Consider the following 16,776-nt stretch of genomic DNA (forward strand, 5'->3'; position numbering starts at 1 on the left):
AGAGCAAATTAAGGTGAAAGGATGTTTTATTTTAATTTATTCTTGGCATGTTGCTGAATGTGTTCAGGGTGCAATACACAATAAAACCACCACTGCATGCACGTGACCTGGGAAGTCATGGCACACACCTGAAAATAGGGCTCCAGCCAAAGCCACTGTGTAATTTGAAGCCTTGTTGTAATGGTTTTGCTGCAGGCTGCGGACATTGTGATGTGTAAAACTGTGTGAAATTATAACCAGTGTTATGTAAGTAAGCAAAAGAGCAACATACATGAAGAAACAGTGTTATACTTGCTTATTTCATACCATGCAAAATACTCGAAAAATTGTCTGCCTATCTTTATTTTTTGCCTCTTTCTCCTCTTCTTCCCCCTCCCCCTTCTAGCGCAGAGACCTAATACCAACCCAATTAGGCTTCCAGCGCAGAGACCTGAGGTGACTTCCACCTAGCTGCCCCAGCCCCCATTCGAATGGGGAACCTTCCCAGGCAGCAGCCTTGTTCATAAACTAGATTCTGTGTATTCATTCTCACTAGGTTAATTAAATTTTGACATGATATTATTTATGTGACGTGTAAAATAGAAAACGCAAATGCCACCATCATTTACTTTTTGTGTGGGCACATGGTGCCACGCCTGGCAGCTGCCCATGTTGTCTGTACCTAAATCTGTGTCTGTTTACACATACAGTCTCACACACAGTCACTGTCTCTCTCACACACACACACACACACACCTTACAATTTAATATAAAGTGGAATTTTCATATCTGTCCACTAAAGACACGATGCAGAACAGCACCTTAATGACAAAGTGATGAAACAGCTCCCTTCCCCGATTTGATTCAGCAAAGGACCCTGAACCCTGACCTGTGAGCCTAACCTACTGCAAGTATCTGAAGTGACCTTCCTATGGCAGGGCGGACCAGGGTATCTTTGGACCTGTTGACAGTAGCATATCTGCCTCAGCTCACTTTGCAGCTCCTAAAGGCTCAGTTGGCACTACCTGTACAGTAAACAAGCCTGACAGCTTTAGCATATGATGGGTGGTTTGAGGCTTTATAACTGGAATGTGGATGATGGTCTTTAGTGTTTATTTTTGGAAAAGGTTAGGATATGTTGAGTGTTTCACATAGCACTGGGGATGTGATGCTTGTGGTTGTTTTTCTGTTAATGTCACCTGTACACAGTAAAAAGGCAAGAGAGAGAGAGAGAAAGGCAGGGAGAGAGAGAGAAAGAGAGATTTTTTTATTTTAAAAAGATTTATATCATTCAAAAAATATATATCAATAAATAAATAAATAAATAGCAACTTAATTAAAAGCTGAATAGAAAAAGCCAAGTAGGCTTTTATTGTCCTTCCAACCATATACAGTTCAGTTCACAGTGAAACGAAACAACGTTCCTCCAGGACCAAGGTGCTACATACATGCAACATACATTAACAACACTCTACCGGAAACAGCTAGCTAACTAAGAGATCTAATTAGCTGACTAGCTCAGATATGACAGATTTACATTATTTAATTTTTTTAAGTTAACTTAAACTATGTCTATACAAAAAAGAGACAACAATAGACAACAGACAAGTGCACATGCAAATGTGCAAACAAAGAACTACAAGAGTTAAGTATTATTAAGTACTATTACGTGTAAAATTAGGTTAACAATCAACAAAGCAACAGGACAGTTTTCATTATGACAGAAGACAGTTTGCACGAAGGTAACAAGGTAAAACCGTCCTTCTCTGGAGACAAAAGGGACACTTGTGGGCTGTCTCTGGACAGAATAGAGACAAAAGCATTTTAACAGCAATCATTTTAAGCCCATGTCCAAAGATTCTCCAATTTATATGAACATCTTTTATATAATAGTGGCTTACGCAGTGCTTTCCCCTGTGAATGCTCTTCCATGCTCAACCTTGGAGGACAGTGCTCCATGTCAACTCCACCATTGAGCCATTCCTTATAAAATGATAATAATAATAATAATAATAATAATAATAACAGACTAAAGATATTCAGGTTAGGTTAATTGGCATCCCTAAATTGCCCGTAGTGTGTGAATGAGTGTGAGTATGTGTTCTGCGATGGATTGGCACCCTGTCCAGCTCCAGGTCCCTGCAACCCTGAATACAGGATAAAGCGATATAGAAGATGAGTAAGTAAGTGAGTGTTATATTAATTTCACTAACATACTTTTCAAATCCTCCAATTTTTCCACATATTGTCCACATCGTGAGAACTGTGTTGCTTAATTATTTTGAGGTTAATTTTTTTTTAAATTTCAGATTATATATGCAATAGCACAAGCTCTAGTAAGTGTTGTGTGTGTAGTAACTGACAATGTTGTTATGCACAGCCCCGAAAGGATCCTCTGCAAATGCCTCTTTTGCATTCTGCCAGAAACCACAGCACACCCCAAAAAGTTTTGTGCAGTCATGCCCAGAGAGCATATTAGCCTTGTAGTGTCATGGCTGATATGTGTATACCTCACCAAACAGTCCTCATTTCTTGCCACCATCTTCCGGTCACTTGCTGGCGTCCACCAAAATCAACACTAGGAGCTCCTTTAACTTTTGGCAGAGCAGGAGGAGTGCCTGCAGCATCTGCTCTAGGTGCATGCAAAAGATCCAGTCTGTTCAAAATTGGGGATTCCCCAGTCACTGAACCTACACCCGTGTGGCACTTACAATGATGGGGTTGTAGAATGAGCCGAATGCTTTTATTAAGCTGTTTAACATGTCACTGAAGTGTGGGTCTGTCCCAAAGTCCATTGGGACTTCCCACTTAACAGCTACTGGCTGCAAACATGATCTCAAAAGGGTATTTTTCAATTTGAAGAAATACAAAATACAGCCCTTCCACATGCTGACCAACTGTGGCTGGAGCAGTTTCACACCTGCATACCGGGAGTACAGCAGAGTAGGTCCAGTGCCATTGCCTGGAGTTGCTCAATGTGACAATCCAGCGTTTAAAGGCCCATATGGTAGCATATGGAGGGGGAAGAAGGAATTTCTCTTTTCTCTCTCTTTCTATCTTGTCCTTCCTACTTTCAGGACCAGTTTCTGATGATGGAGGTAGAGGCATTACCCTATCCAAGAGGGTACACCCTTGGTGGATTTTAACTGAAATCAGACTTTTACCAATCAGTCAATTTACCAAAGCCTTTTACAAGGTAGGACAATGAGGAATGCACGGGTGGTAAAGGTAAAGTGTATTCATGGAAATGTTCACCAATTTCTGCTAGTACATTGATTAAGAACTCCGGTCCTGAAGGCTCACCTGTCCTGCACATTTTAGTGTTTTCTCATCTTCCAGCACCCCCTGATTTAAATAATTAGCTAATCAACAGTCTTTTCATAACTGAAGTGGGTGTGATAGAGCTGGGAAAACACTAAAATGTGCAGGGGACGTAGTCCTTCAGAGTTGAGAACCACTGTGTAGTACCTGTCACTATTCAAATCTTGGAACCAAAAGGTGGCAGTTGGCCAACTGAAAGCAACTGATGTTCAGCCAACGCAATCAAATTTTGGGCTTTCCCATCTGTACTTTGCAGTTATTAAATTTAGGTTTAAGTTGCAGGATACTCAAAATTAACATGTTCTTATCTTGTAACACCCTAGTAGCATAACATGAGGTGTAATAAGCATTTTGCGCTCTTTATTAAGAAAATAAAAAAGCAACGTTGTGCTTTGACATTGCTGCTGATCACTTGTCGATTGGAAGAGATACAAGCACACTTACTGAGAGATTGAAGAGGTGTATAAGTCCTGAGCCAAACACCCTGAGTAAACATGTAGAATGTACATCCCCTGCTACTTTAAAGAGCATGAGCCAATCACACAATCTGAAGAAATCCAAGGAAATAAAGAGGGGGAAGATTTCTGGAAGTTAATATAGAAAATAGAAAAAATAGAAAACACTAACAGATATTTACTTAAACATCCTTTCTTGACAATATAATCATTAACAATAATGTCGGGTGAGACCGCTGGCATGGCCAACCCAAAAAATGTGTGCAATTGGACAAGTGGAAGGTTGGAATCTGGGATTCCAATTAGGACAAGCTGAACTCTGTTGCAAGCTGCTCTTACAGTATCCTGAATTTCTTGACAAGTACAGCACTATGAAGAAAGAGTGTTTGGCCCTTGACTCGGCATTCCACACATACAGCATTTGACGTTTGAGGTAGTCCACAGCCTGGGGGTGCAAATTGCTGTAGTGGATTTCTGCTCCCATCAAGGGGAGGATGGTCAGCAGCAGGACAGATAGCCAGAGTCTGGCAGTCGGGGTATGTGGCAGCTGAAGCATGGCCAAGCTAGTCATTGAAGAGAGGACGTAGGAAAGGTGAGTGGCAAAAAGGTTATGGGGATTATATGCATCACATCATGGCTTAAAAGTAAAATAAAAAACGGAAGATAAAAAGTCACTACTAGGAAAGTAGGGTTAAAGTCAGAACTTTAAATAAACTTAGGTTAAAGTAATTGAAATCTTGAGTAGATAAAAAATTTTAACCTCTCCAAATTTTTTTGTTAACAGATTATAGTTTTGGCAAGCCAATGCCTTTTAATTCCCTATACACAAGTAGAGGGGGTCAAATGTTTTCAAGCTCTTGATGGGCTATGTGACATCATTTGATTCAACTGTAGATATACCTGTGGATATATTTAAAGGCTTACTTTCCTTGCCTCAGAAAAACAATTGTAGAAATCCAGAAATTCGACTCATCATTCAAACAATCCACCCCATTCATCTGTACAAACAATACTATGCAAATCCAAACATCATGGCAGCCATCATACGCTCAGGAAAGAGGGACATACTTTTGTACAAAAAGTACATTTTAATCCCAGAACAACTGCAAAGGACCTTATGAATACACTGCAGGAAACAGGTACAAAAACAGCTATTCCAATAAAGCGAGACCAATATCGACATAACTTGAAATGATGTTCAGCAAGAAGGAAGCCATTTATTTTATTTGCAGCTTCACATGGGGACAAAGATCTTACTTATCGATTAAATGTCCTCTGGTCTGATTAAACCAAAATGTAACTATTTTTCCATTATGATAATCATTGTCTGGAGGTAAAAGGGAGGCTTGCAAGAACACCATCTTAACTGTGAAACATGAGGGCTGGCAGCATCATATTGTGGTGATGCTTTGCTCGAGGAGCTTCATTATGGTGAGGGAAGATTTTGTGGATACATTGAAGCAACATGTTAAGACATAGGGAAGGAGGTTAAAGCATGTTTGCAAATAGGTTTTTCAAATGAACAATGACAGCAAGCATATACTTCCATTGTAACATGTTTAACAATTTAAACTCAATATTACCAAATACTAACTAAGTGTATGTAAACTTCTTACCTTCTAGGAATGGGATAAAAGACACAAAAGCTTAAACAAATCTTTAATTTACATTTCTTAAATAGAGTTTCTAACTGATGTAATTTATAATAAAAAATTCAACTCTCATATACAGTGGATATATAAAAGAATCACCCCACAAATTAATCACATTTTGTTGCTTTGCCATTTGAAATTAAGACAGATATAGTTTGTGTTTTACCTAGCTGTATTTATTTAGTGCGACTTTAAACATAGAAGCAAAAAATATAACTCCAACATGTCAGAAAATATGGACAAAAATAAAAAACAAAATCATTAAGTTGAAACAGGATCATCCCCTCCTGAAGCATTTATTTAGTTCCTGACAGTGCTCTTTCCTGGAGCATTTCGGTCCCTGGTAGTGCAACTGAAGCAACAATCAACTATGAGTGGCAAGGCACTGTAAAAAAGATTTCTGAGATAAAGTTTTGCACAGGCAAAAGTCAGGAGAACAATACAAAAGAATTCGAAAGGGTGTCTAGAAACAGTCTATTATTAAGAAGTGGAAGGTATTTGGTACAACACAGACACTCCCTGGATCAATTGAAATGCACTGCAGGTATGTAATAACATCTAATTATTTTAGGTAGAAAGATGCTAAAAAAACCACTTACTTGTAAAAGCTATCAGGGGTAAAAAAAATATGTGCACATACTTGCAGAAAAAAACTGCTTTATAACTAAGGAGTGGCAAATCTGTTCCAGCATGACAATGGCCCAGTGCACAAAGCAAGGTCCATGGAGACAATGTATACAGGTTGGTGTGGAAGAAATGTCCTGCACAGAGCCCTGACCTCAACCCCACTGAGCACCTTTGAGAAAAACTGGAATGTTGACTGCATGCCAGGCCTAACTCAATATCGGCTGACGGTGCCCAAGTCCCAGGTCCTCATCGTACCAATATTGCATGAATATGCAGTCTACATCTGCAACATTTTAATTACATCAATCTGGCAGCAAAATGTAAAATCTCACCAAACAGAATGAAATCATCACTTGCGAAATAAAAGGCACTTGTCATACTAGGCACATAACCAATTTTTTCTCCTTGACTTTTTCTCTTTCTAGGGTCAGGTTTTACTAGACCTAAGATGCTTAAAGGAAGAATTAAGAAAAAAGCTAATTGTCTTGCTTCAACTAGTGTTATGGTAGACTGAACATACAGTACAATTATTCATTCATATTAAAAGTGAGACTTCGAGAATAGTTCAGGCATACAACTGGAGAATCATAAAATGATTTTAGTTGGCTTTCAAATTATTCTGCATAAATAAATCACCATCACTCTTTATAAAACTCTGCATCTGAGGATTAAAAGTGATAAAATGAGGTACTCATGCAATAGACTATATATTTTATCATACTCACATTAAGGAAGCTTAGCACACTCTTTCATAAAATCTAGCCAAGTCAAAAACACTCTTGAGGATGTAGGGGTGTCATTGTCAACTTATGATTCTGTATGACTGGCATGTCATGGGTGTATATTGATGACCTGACTGCTGATAAAAGTAACAGGATAAATTCTGAAGTGTATAGGTGTCAGAATTCTGCTCAGATTCAGCCAAATGCGACAAAACTGATAGGACACCACTTCATATTGCAGGTGGATAATGACCCAAAACATACAGTGAAAGCTACCCAAGAGTTTCTCTTTCAGTTGTTTTTCAGGTGCTACTCCTGTCAGCTACGAATGGCAAACTGACACTACAGTTGACATAGGTTCACCAAAAGTGAACAATAGCTGATTGGAAAAATGTTGACTCTTGGTTTGATGAATCTTGAAAAAACATAAAAGCATTGATCCATCCTGCCTAGCATTAATGGTTCAGGCTGCTGGTGGTGATATAATGGTGTAAATAATGGCATTTTTTGCCACATTTTGGGCCCCTTTGTACCAGTTGAGCAAGAATTGAGTTGAGTTGAAGTGTAGGCACTACATATGATGGGTGCAATTAGTTCTTCTAGCTCCCTTATTACCGTGATGAACCCATCACTCTAAAATGGTAAATCAGGACCCCTCAGACGACATGACCTTTTTCCAATGCACCACAGCCCAGTCTTTATGCTCCCTAGCTAACTGAATCCTTTTTTTCTGATTAGCCTCAGCCTAAGGCTACAGGTGTCTAGTCCCAATCCCTTAAGTTATCTTTGTGTTGTGATTGTGGAAATGCTCTTACTTTCACTATTAGAACAGTATTTTTTTAATGATTTGATTTTATACTAAGCTTTTACATGACCACCCATCATGTTTATTTAGAATGTTTTTGCAACCACATTTCTTTCTTGATGATGATGGTTCGCCACTATCCTTCTAGGCTTTAATAATGTGTTTTACAGTTCTTAATGCAATTTTAGTAGTTTCAGCAATCTTCTTAGTTGTTTTCTTTTCTTGGTGCAGGGCAATAATTTGATCCTTCTAAAACAGAATAACATCTTGACTTAACATGGTCATTTAGTTCAATTCAATTTAATTCAGTTTTATTTAAATAGCGTGTTTAAAAATAGTCATTGTTGCAAAGCAGCTTTACAGAATCAAAAAAATGGCAATGGGTTTACTATAGTATGTATAAATTATGTATAAATTATACTTATCAGATTGTCTCTGATGAGCAAGCTGAATTGGGTCATACTGTATGTTAGGAGGCTGGAAGTTCAGTATAACAGGTAAGGTGTTTAAGTTAATATGAACTCCACTTTGATTATTGGAACAAAAGGTACAAAACTACTCTGGGAATTTCAGCTCTGAATTATTAAGCGAACCTTCCCCAGTCACCACACACATCCCAAGCAGACTACACGGGCAATCCTCAGCAGAAAGCCGGAGGCCTCCATGCAACAAAATTTTCAACCAAAAGCAGGGCACCATGATGTTTTAGACAGGGCTGAAGGGCAGAGAGGCTGTGGACCACAAGCAACTCAGGAGTGCCATTTGTAGTTTGAGATACAGAGAAAGAGAGAGAACAGTCAGGTATGCTAAAAGTCATATAATATATAAGGTCACTGTATATTTTGTAAGTGCAAGCAGGGACTCTGGCAAGAATGAGTATGAGAACATAACTGAAAGGGAGAGCCAAAAGAAAAGAGACATAAGGGTTGGCTGGAAAGTAAAGCAACCAGTCACTTCACCGTCAACAATGCTAAAATGTCAATTTATGACTTACAGATGACCTGCAAACATATGGTTATAATAAAGTGAGATGACATAGTCAGCAGCAGATAGATATTTGTTTTTTTAAAACATGGTAAAAGTCAATTTAAGGCCATGGTGGCTCCATAATAGTTAATTCTCTGGGACCAGCACTACCAAACTTTCACAGGTGGCCAACTGAGCAAGGCCCGTAACCATCTTTGCTCAGGTGGTACCAGTCCCTACCCCAGTCTCTATACAAGCTGAGCTGCTCTACCAGTTCTGACTCCAAACTTTAAAATTGGATCAAAGATAAAACTCAAGTCTTGTCTTGTCAAGTCTTTGAACCTCCAGGGTTCTGGTTTGATTCCCACCTCAGGGTCTGTGTGCATGGAGTTTGCATGTCCTCCTTGTGCTTGGTGAGTTTTCCGCTGGGCACTCCGGTTTCCTACCATAGTCCAAAAACCATGCAGATTAGGCTAATTAGCGTTCCCTAATCGCTTGTACCACAGCTGTAAAAATAGGAACAATTACAATGGTGACTGTTGGCCTTCCCTGTCCCCTACACTACGGAGATTCTTAGATGGATGGATAGATGAAACACTCAAGTAAATCAGAAATTTCAGATATTTAAATGACTGTCTTAAGAACAGTGAGAAATGTATTCTACTGATCTATTTCCCACCACTGCTAGTAAATGCTCAGTCCTAAACCTAACACACAACACTAAGTACATACTGTACTGTACTGTACTCGTGTGTACCTTGTCACTATGTGCAAAAAAAACCCCTGCAACTGGCCGTCCATTTGCTACTGCAGTTGACCACGTAAAGTTACAACTTGTATATTAATGTGTTTCTTTAAAAACGCATGCTCTTTTTTGTTTTTGCACGCGGTATATCAGTTTGCTGCTAAAAGTTTGCTGTGTGAGTGGCTGTAGTGCAGCACCCCCTCCTTTTTCTGCTCCGGCACTGCCCTGTTGTGGGCTTGCGGGGTTGGTACATTCCTGGTTTGACGACCAGCCTGCGCCTTCGCTGCCATGATTTGCTGAGCAATTCGATCCTCGCCTCGAGCATGTGTGTGTGTGTAAGAGAGAGAGAGAGAGAGAGGGCGCGTGCGTGCGTGCGCGCGCGGAGAAGGGAAAAAAGACAGTTGCAATGCGAGAATGAGCAAGAAGCATAAAACCTACACGGTCCCTGCGGTGCGCGCTGTCTGTGAACCACTTCACATGACTTTTCCTTTTCTGCTTCACTTCGCCTAGTTGACTTTGTACTCCATGAGCGACGCTACCTATCACCTAAAACGAGAGAGAGAGAGAGAGAGCAGAGGAAAGAAACTAAGAAACTGTTCGCTCGTTTTTTCTTCTCTTTTTTTTTCTTTTCACATCGTGTCTAATGGAGGGTCCTGTGCGGATTTGCTGCTGTTAGAATGCTCTGTGCTGCTCGGCGCTCCGGCTCTCTGCGTTTTCCCTCCATCAGAAGGTAAGAGTTCCTTGAAGAAACGCGCAGGAAACGCTGCTCAGGTTGCTTGCTTTGAACACACACACCCGCACGCACACACACACACACACTATACACATTTTACGCAGACTTATGGATCGCAGGACTTGAGTGTTGGTAGAATATTTTGCGTGTTGTACGCGTTGTACACTTTAGGTAAACGTGTGTTTGTATGTGTTCGGTTCAGTGTTACGGAGCTGATCTGTAGGAAAGGGGGCGCCTTGACCGCGGCTCTAACTTACGCGTAAAAATACGGGAGTAAATCGGTGCAGTTACGCTGAAGAAAACAACTTTTTCTTAAACATTTCGGAAACTTTGTAAAGTTATTGTAACACATAAATACCGCGACTTTCAATCGGTTTTCAGGTTTCAGTTTCAGTCAGTTCAGACCGCATACACTCACTAATCACAGCCTGTGCTTGCTTTAATTGTTTAATTAGTAACTTTGGTTACTAATTAGAAGACCCTGTTTTTTTTATTTGGTACATGAATTGTGTCAAGAACTTCAAAACAAAAATGTGCAATTTAAAACTGAATCATGCAAAAACGTTTTTTTGTTTGTTAATAATAATAATAATAATAATAATAATAATAATTGTACAGTGTCCTGGGGTAAACTTGAAATTGAATACATGTTTGCTTCAGCAAAACTAAGAAATTAAGATTTAAAAAAATAATAGAAAGAGATATAATTTGAGAAAGCTATATAATTTGAGGCACCTGCAGGAACAAAGGTGTTTCTTAATGATTATTATTAGCAAAACCAAAGTTATTTGCTTTAAATCACAATCAGTGATTGTTTCACTATGAAAATTGTGGTCTTGTTTGAAATAAAACATAACCTCAACATAAATCCTAAGAAAAATAATTAATTAAGTAGATATCGTTCTACCTTATATATAAAAAATTTTAAAAAATGTGAATACATACATTATATTTAGAAATGTTTCTGAAAAAAACAGAAACATGTACGCAAGTAATTCATTAACAAACGCCCTAGTTTTATTCATCTGTTTTATCCGTGAACACAATCTTTCAATCACAAACACCATCACAAAAAGAATGCAACATGCTTTTCCCCCCCTTTATTGTTATAAGTACAAAAATATCAAAAGTTTAGTCCTGATTAACATGTCTATGGAACAGATTACAGTGCTATATTTGTACACCAAATATACACACAAACACATTATTAGAAAAATGTCTAATATAAAGTACTGGTTGCACGTAAAAAATAATAAAAATGCATGCTTATCTCACGGACTTGGACTGTGACTGGTGCTGTAAGATTCTCTCACAGAACTGCTTTTGACACAACCCTCCCAAAGAGATGTAAATGGATGCCTACATGTGGCATGTGAGTGGCTTTTGTCTGAACAGAGAGGTTAAGAAAACATCGCTGCCACACAACAAAACCCCCTACGCTTCCTTTACAGAGAAAGAAAGTGAGATTCTTTTACCATCTTTAACCGGCACAATATAATTTTGAAGAGCCTTTGGTTTAAAGCCATAAATGTATATATGGGAAGGTATTTAAGCAAAATATATTTTGCTTTTATGGTGGAATAATCCCCACTCATTGTATTTCACTTTAGTTAAATTTAGTTCCATTTAAATAATCCTGCTTTTGTAGCTGGGTAAAGGCAGAAAGTTACACTCAAGTAGAAAGTTCAGATTTATAAACTGCCTGGCCAAAGTACATCACCATTTGGATTTAAATAAGCAATAGTTAAGGGCCTATGATTGGATAATTACTCAAGTGACTAATACGTTTTAGATGGCATCAATTATTTTAACATGAACTGATGTAATACGTCGTTTCTTAGTCTCTAAACAACAGTGTTGGAAAATGTACAGTATCTTGTAGCAAAACGGGGTTACTGTGTCTCAGAAGCCTTAAAGTACTGGCATGCATCAAACAAAGAAAACATCTAAGAAGATTGCTGAAATTACTGAAATTGGATTGCGAAATGTCCAATTCATTATTAACATATTAATATATGTGGTTGGGGAAAAAATGAATGACCATGATCTGAGATAACTTAAAAAACGTAAAGTTGCATCATTTATAAAGTGACAGTAAAAATCAAAGCTATGTTTAATAGTAAACCTGTGAGCATTCCACATGCACAGTGGGACAAGAACTTACAAGGTTGTGACTAAACAGCTGTGCGCCCATAAGAAAATGATTCGTTAGTAAGACTAATTGGCTTCAGTTTGCTAGGGAGCATACAGATCGAACTTTTGAAGCAACAACAATAGATCATGTGTTCTGCTGAGTCTTCATGTATTGCATTCTCAAGCGATAGCAAGTTAAAAAACAAAAAAAGTGCAAAAAGCTATGCACCCATTATGCAGAGTGTGGCATTAAAATTAAGTTAACCTATTTTCTCTATCTCTCGTGAATGACCAGGTTATCCCTTCCGTGAATTTTTTTTTATTATTTACCTAATGCCATGGGCATATTCTAGGATGACAAAGCCAAGATTCATATTGTTCAGTTTGTGAAGAAGTAGTTCCAGGAGCATTATTATGGGAATCATTTTCACACATGAATTGTCTGTGGGCATCCTTGCTCAGACATGCTTTTTAGGCCATATGCAGGCCATTAATTTTTTTGAGATTCAGGTCAAGGGTGTGTGATGGCCACTCTAGTACTTTTACTTTGTTATTTTTAAACCATGCTGGTATGATTAAGATCAGTGTTTTGCTGAAAAAAAATCTGCCAAAGACATTCTTGAGGTTTTGCTTCAGTATTTCTTGATAACTGTCCTTCCTTACAGTATGATGCAATATACAGTATTATATGGTGTAAAGGTAGAAGTTCTCTGTGTTCCAACTCATCCAGATGCTGTTTATTGGTGCTGTCAGGGCTGTGTGCAGAAAGTCAGAGCTGTGTGTGCAGGCCCAGTGAGTTCTTAAACAACTTGGCATACAATCTTTATGGTGGTTGCTTTGTGCACAGGAGCATTGTCTTGCTGAAAAAGACAATTGGCTAGACACCTTAGGTGCTGTTCACACCTGGCGTTAACATACATACTGATGATCAGTTCACAAGTGATTAGTACTGGTGTGATACAACATCCTGGGCTGGTCTGAGATGTGTATGACCACATTTCATTTGTAGAGTTAATGTTAATGCATCTTTATGCCTCCCAGACAGCAACAAAGCCTTAGTTTCCATCAAGGGAATTCATAATGCTACAGCGATTTTCCCTACAAAGATATCTAAGACAGTTGTGTTCTTTCAACTGTGGGGCACCAGTTTGGGGATGGCCAAAATATTTTATTTTAACTAATAATACAATTAATATGATTTATAATAATTTTAACCATATCCAAATATTTTATTCATACCACTAAATTTATTGTTAAATTATTATTATTATTATTTTTTCCAGATTTCCTTAATGTAAGGGCTTCTTTATTTCATGACCGTCTTTCAGGCAGTGTCAGTGTAGGGCTCTTTAAATGGTGGATGTTGGTATCTGATACCTCTAATTCCTTCACCAGTTTCTTTGTTGTTGTCTTGTATTTTTTAAAAATATTTTAGACCAAAGATCATTCATCACATGGGCTTAATTCGTGATCCTTTCCTGAATGACATATGACATACCTACTGTGTGGCCCAAGATTTATATATATACAGTATGTGTGTGTGTGTGTGTGTGTGTGTGTGTATGTATCCCCCCCTTCTCCTAAGAAGAAACTGGTCTTATGAACATGCACAGGTTTTTTTTTTTTTTTTTATCTTGGCTTGGTTGGTTTTTCTCATTGTATCAAGCAAATGGTTATGATCTCTAATTCCTCAGATGCACATCTTAATTAATGTCTGATTATGACAATTGACCACATGCAAAAATCACTGCAAGAAGTAGTTGTAAGTATATAAAATATTTATTTCCGGACTGTCTAAAGTTACAGTCAACTTAGTAAATTTTGGCCATATTGAAATTCTGATGAATTTAGCTAATTAAAGCACAAATCACTGTGTCTCAAAATCTGGAAACAAAGCATATCCTCTAAAAAGTCTCAAAAATAAATGTATGGTGTATTTTTAGCCTTGTTGTAAACATTTGGTTTTAATGGTATACTCTAAATAGTACTGATATGTATAGTCACAGAAAGTAGGCTAATAAAATGTTAGTAATTTTACAAAAAAACTAACATTATTTAGCTATATAGCTCCTTATTAGTTAAAAAAGTATTACCATTTTTACCTATAATTTTATATTACCTTTAAGTAGCATTAGGTAGTCAGCACGAATGTAAAGTATACTGTGATGCTGATAGATCGTGTAATGCATGCTTAAACCATAGCAATTTCCTTTTCTCACTTCCCGTTAAAAACATGACAAAAATGCATATCCTTTGCGATTTCTTTCGCTTTGATCATTTTCCAGATATGCAAACAGGTGAAATAGATACTGTTTTATTGAAGTCTAACATCTTTAGACTGGTTATTGTTTATTTTGTTTCTGCCAGTGTAGACTAATGGAACCCTTATCACACTAGTTTTCCCGAGTGACTTTTCTTTCATAGGGGCTGTATTTAAGCTGAAATGTTCAGAGGAACAAGGTTGTGATTTATTAAGTGCTTGAAGTCACACAGATGGGTTCCTGGGAAATAAAGCACCAATGGGGTTGAGTTATTTATACTTTTTAAAAAATATATCATTTGCTGTTCAGAGTGCAGGTAAAGCAAATGTTTTTTTTTTTTTTTCATTCCTAGATGCACCTAACTTAAAGAGAGTTGGTGTGTTTGATTTTTTTTTTTAAGTCTGGTTACTGAACCTGGAACCATTAATCAGATAACTATGCTACATCCTGTGATTTCAAAGGAATCATCCATCAGTAGCTCCAAGTATAGGCATTAACAAATCATTAGCATACCAGAGCTTATCATACAGCCTGATTCTAAACACTGCTGTGCCATTACAAGGGCTAGAATAATGTTTGGCCGATTAGAGTGTTCTGGGTAATGCTAAACACATGTGGCTGCTAGGGAGGTATGTTATGTGGCCAATTTGAATGTGTGCTTGTGTAGTGGACTTTTTGCTTCTTAGGATACTCTAGTGTTGTATGTCCTTCAATGCGAAGCATACTGAATCATTGTGCTAAGGTCTGTCAGACAGTAAGGGCATGGGCATGGCAGCATTGCAGTGGACTCAAAGTATGGTTTTGGTGCTATGTTTGTGCTGCACACAGGGCAAAGAATGCATAGTAAAATTGAATAATAAATATGTTGTGGTGTAATGATGGGAGGCAGACCGGGTGTGTCTGCCAGAGAAAGAGAGGGACGGCCTGGTCTAAGTTTATTTTGGAACCTCCTTGGCTCATTGCAACACGGATGTTATACAGTTTGTTAATCCTGTATCTGGCATAGGAGGGATAAAATGGAGTTTAAGCTGCTAAATCAGTGTGTGATTGTGCTGTTTGTTTGGGGCTTTGAGTTTCATACTCATTCTTATAGAAGAATCAGAAGAGACATAAGATGACTTGGCAAAATCACCAGGGTGAAAAAAGCAGCACAATTTAGGTTTCATCATACATGCCCATAGGAGTATTTAGAGTCAGTTGTGCAAAAAGTAACAATATGAGGTGTCTTGTAGAGTATGTATTGTAGCATGAGAAGTTAGTATAGCTAGAGAATATCAGTGCAGTATAGTAATATAGAATTTTTCTGGATCGTCGTTAAACTTGGTTACAGAAAACAATAGTGAGTGATTTAAGCCCTCTGCTCACCTTATATTTGAATTGAATTTGACAAATGCACACACCATGTATTAAATGCAACATTGGAAATGATCGAGTGTTGCATTTTTTTCTTTTTGGCTAGCCATGCCCAGAGCCTCAGGGAAAGTCCCTAAATATTTAGCCTGCAGCCTGGCCTGAGCACAGTGCTGTGAGATTACAGTGGCGTTAGCCTGTTGCCCTCTATTTTGCTTTTTCACCTGGCATTCAGTAACTATGCATCAATCACACTGATGTGCAAAATAAAAATATTTTGGTCTCGCTTATGTAACACTGAACATTCTTAAATCACTAATGCCTGTATCCTAACAGCAATGAGATGATCATTCATTTCACTGCATAGCATAGCATGGTGTTTCTGTATGTAATCTAGCAAATATTTCTATTCTACATTTTTCATATCATATTTTAAAAATTATGAATTGTTTCCTGTATAATTTATTAGTTATGACTTGGTGGATTGTCTTGTAAAATATGTAATTGAAGGGATTCACCGCATCACATTGCTGCTTCTGATCAGTGAAGCAAGCCTACCTTCTGGGCAAAATATCAACTGATGTTAATAAAGGAAATGAAATAAATGTTTACTGACAGGTGACTACCATTGCAACTTCTGAAGTGATGGAGGTTCTGTTGTTTCATTGTTGACGATCTGTAAACTGAACTTATTCAGCGCTCCAGACTGCAACGATTTTTTAAAACAGCATGACTACATTTTATAACCAGGCAAACCATTGGGACTTACAAAAACTCCCGCCTTCTTTTCTTATGAATCATCATTGTGTTCAAAACTTGTATTTCATTGTGTTAAAACTCTATCCGACGTTGCTCTCTGCTTGTCTGGTTCATGAGATAACATAGGTGTCGAAAAAGGCAAAGACCTACAAAATACTATTTACTTACTTGATATAGTCATTTTATAGCTAGTAGTAGTTACAGCTACAAATGAACTATTCACTCTTTTTGCTAAAGGTATAGCACTGGCAAAATGGTTAAATAAGTT

General features: G+C 37.9%; 1 protein-coding gene across 3 annotated transcripts in view; it reads left to right on the forward strand.

The window, feature by feature from the left end:
* The first annotated feature begins 9,616 nt into the window (after positions 1 to 9,616).
* cdon (cell adhesion associated, oncogene regulated) overlaps positions 9,617 to 16,776 on the forward strand; it is a 48,673-nt gene continuing 41,513 nt past the window's right edge. For 2 of the 3 annotated variants that reach the window (XM_053500573.1, XM_053500574.1), the window contains exon 1: positions 9,617 to 10,002. The gene's annotated coding sequence lies outside the window, so the exon portion shown is untranslated. The remainder of the gene's footprint in view (positions 10,003 to 16,776) is intronic. The other variant, XM_053500572.1, reaches the window with a different exon arrangement.

The sequence above is a fragment of the Clarias gariepinus genome, chromosome 7 (genome assembly GCF_024256425.1).
Source record: "Clarias gariepinus isolate MV-2021 ecotype Netherlands chromosome 7, CGAR_prim_01v2, whole genome shotgun sequence".
Taxonomy (NCBI): Eukaryota; Metazoa; Chordata; class Actinopteri; order Siluriformes; family Clariidae; genus Clarias; species Clarias gariepinus.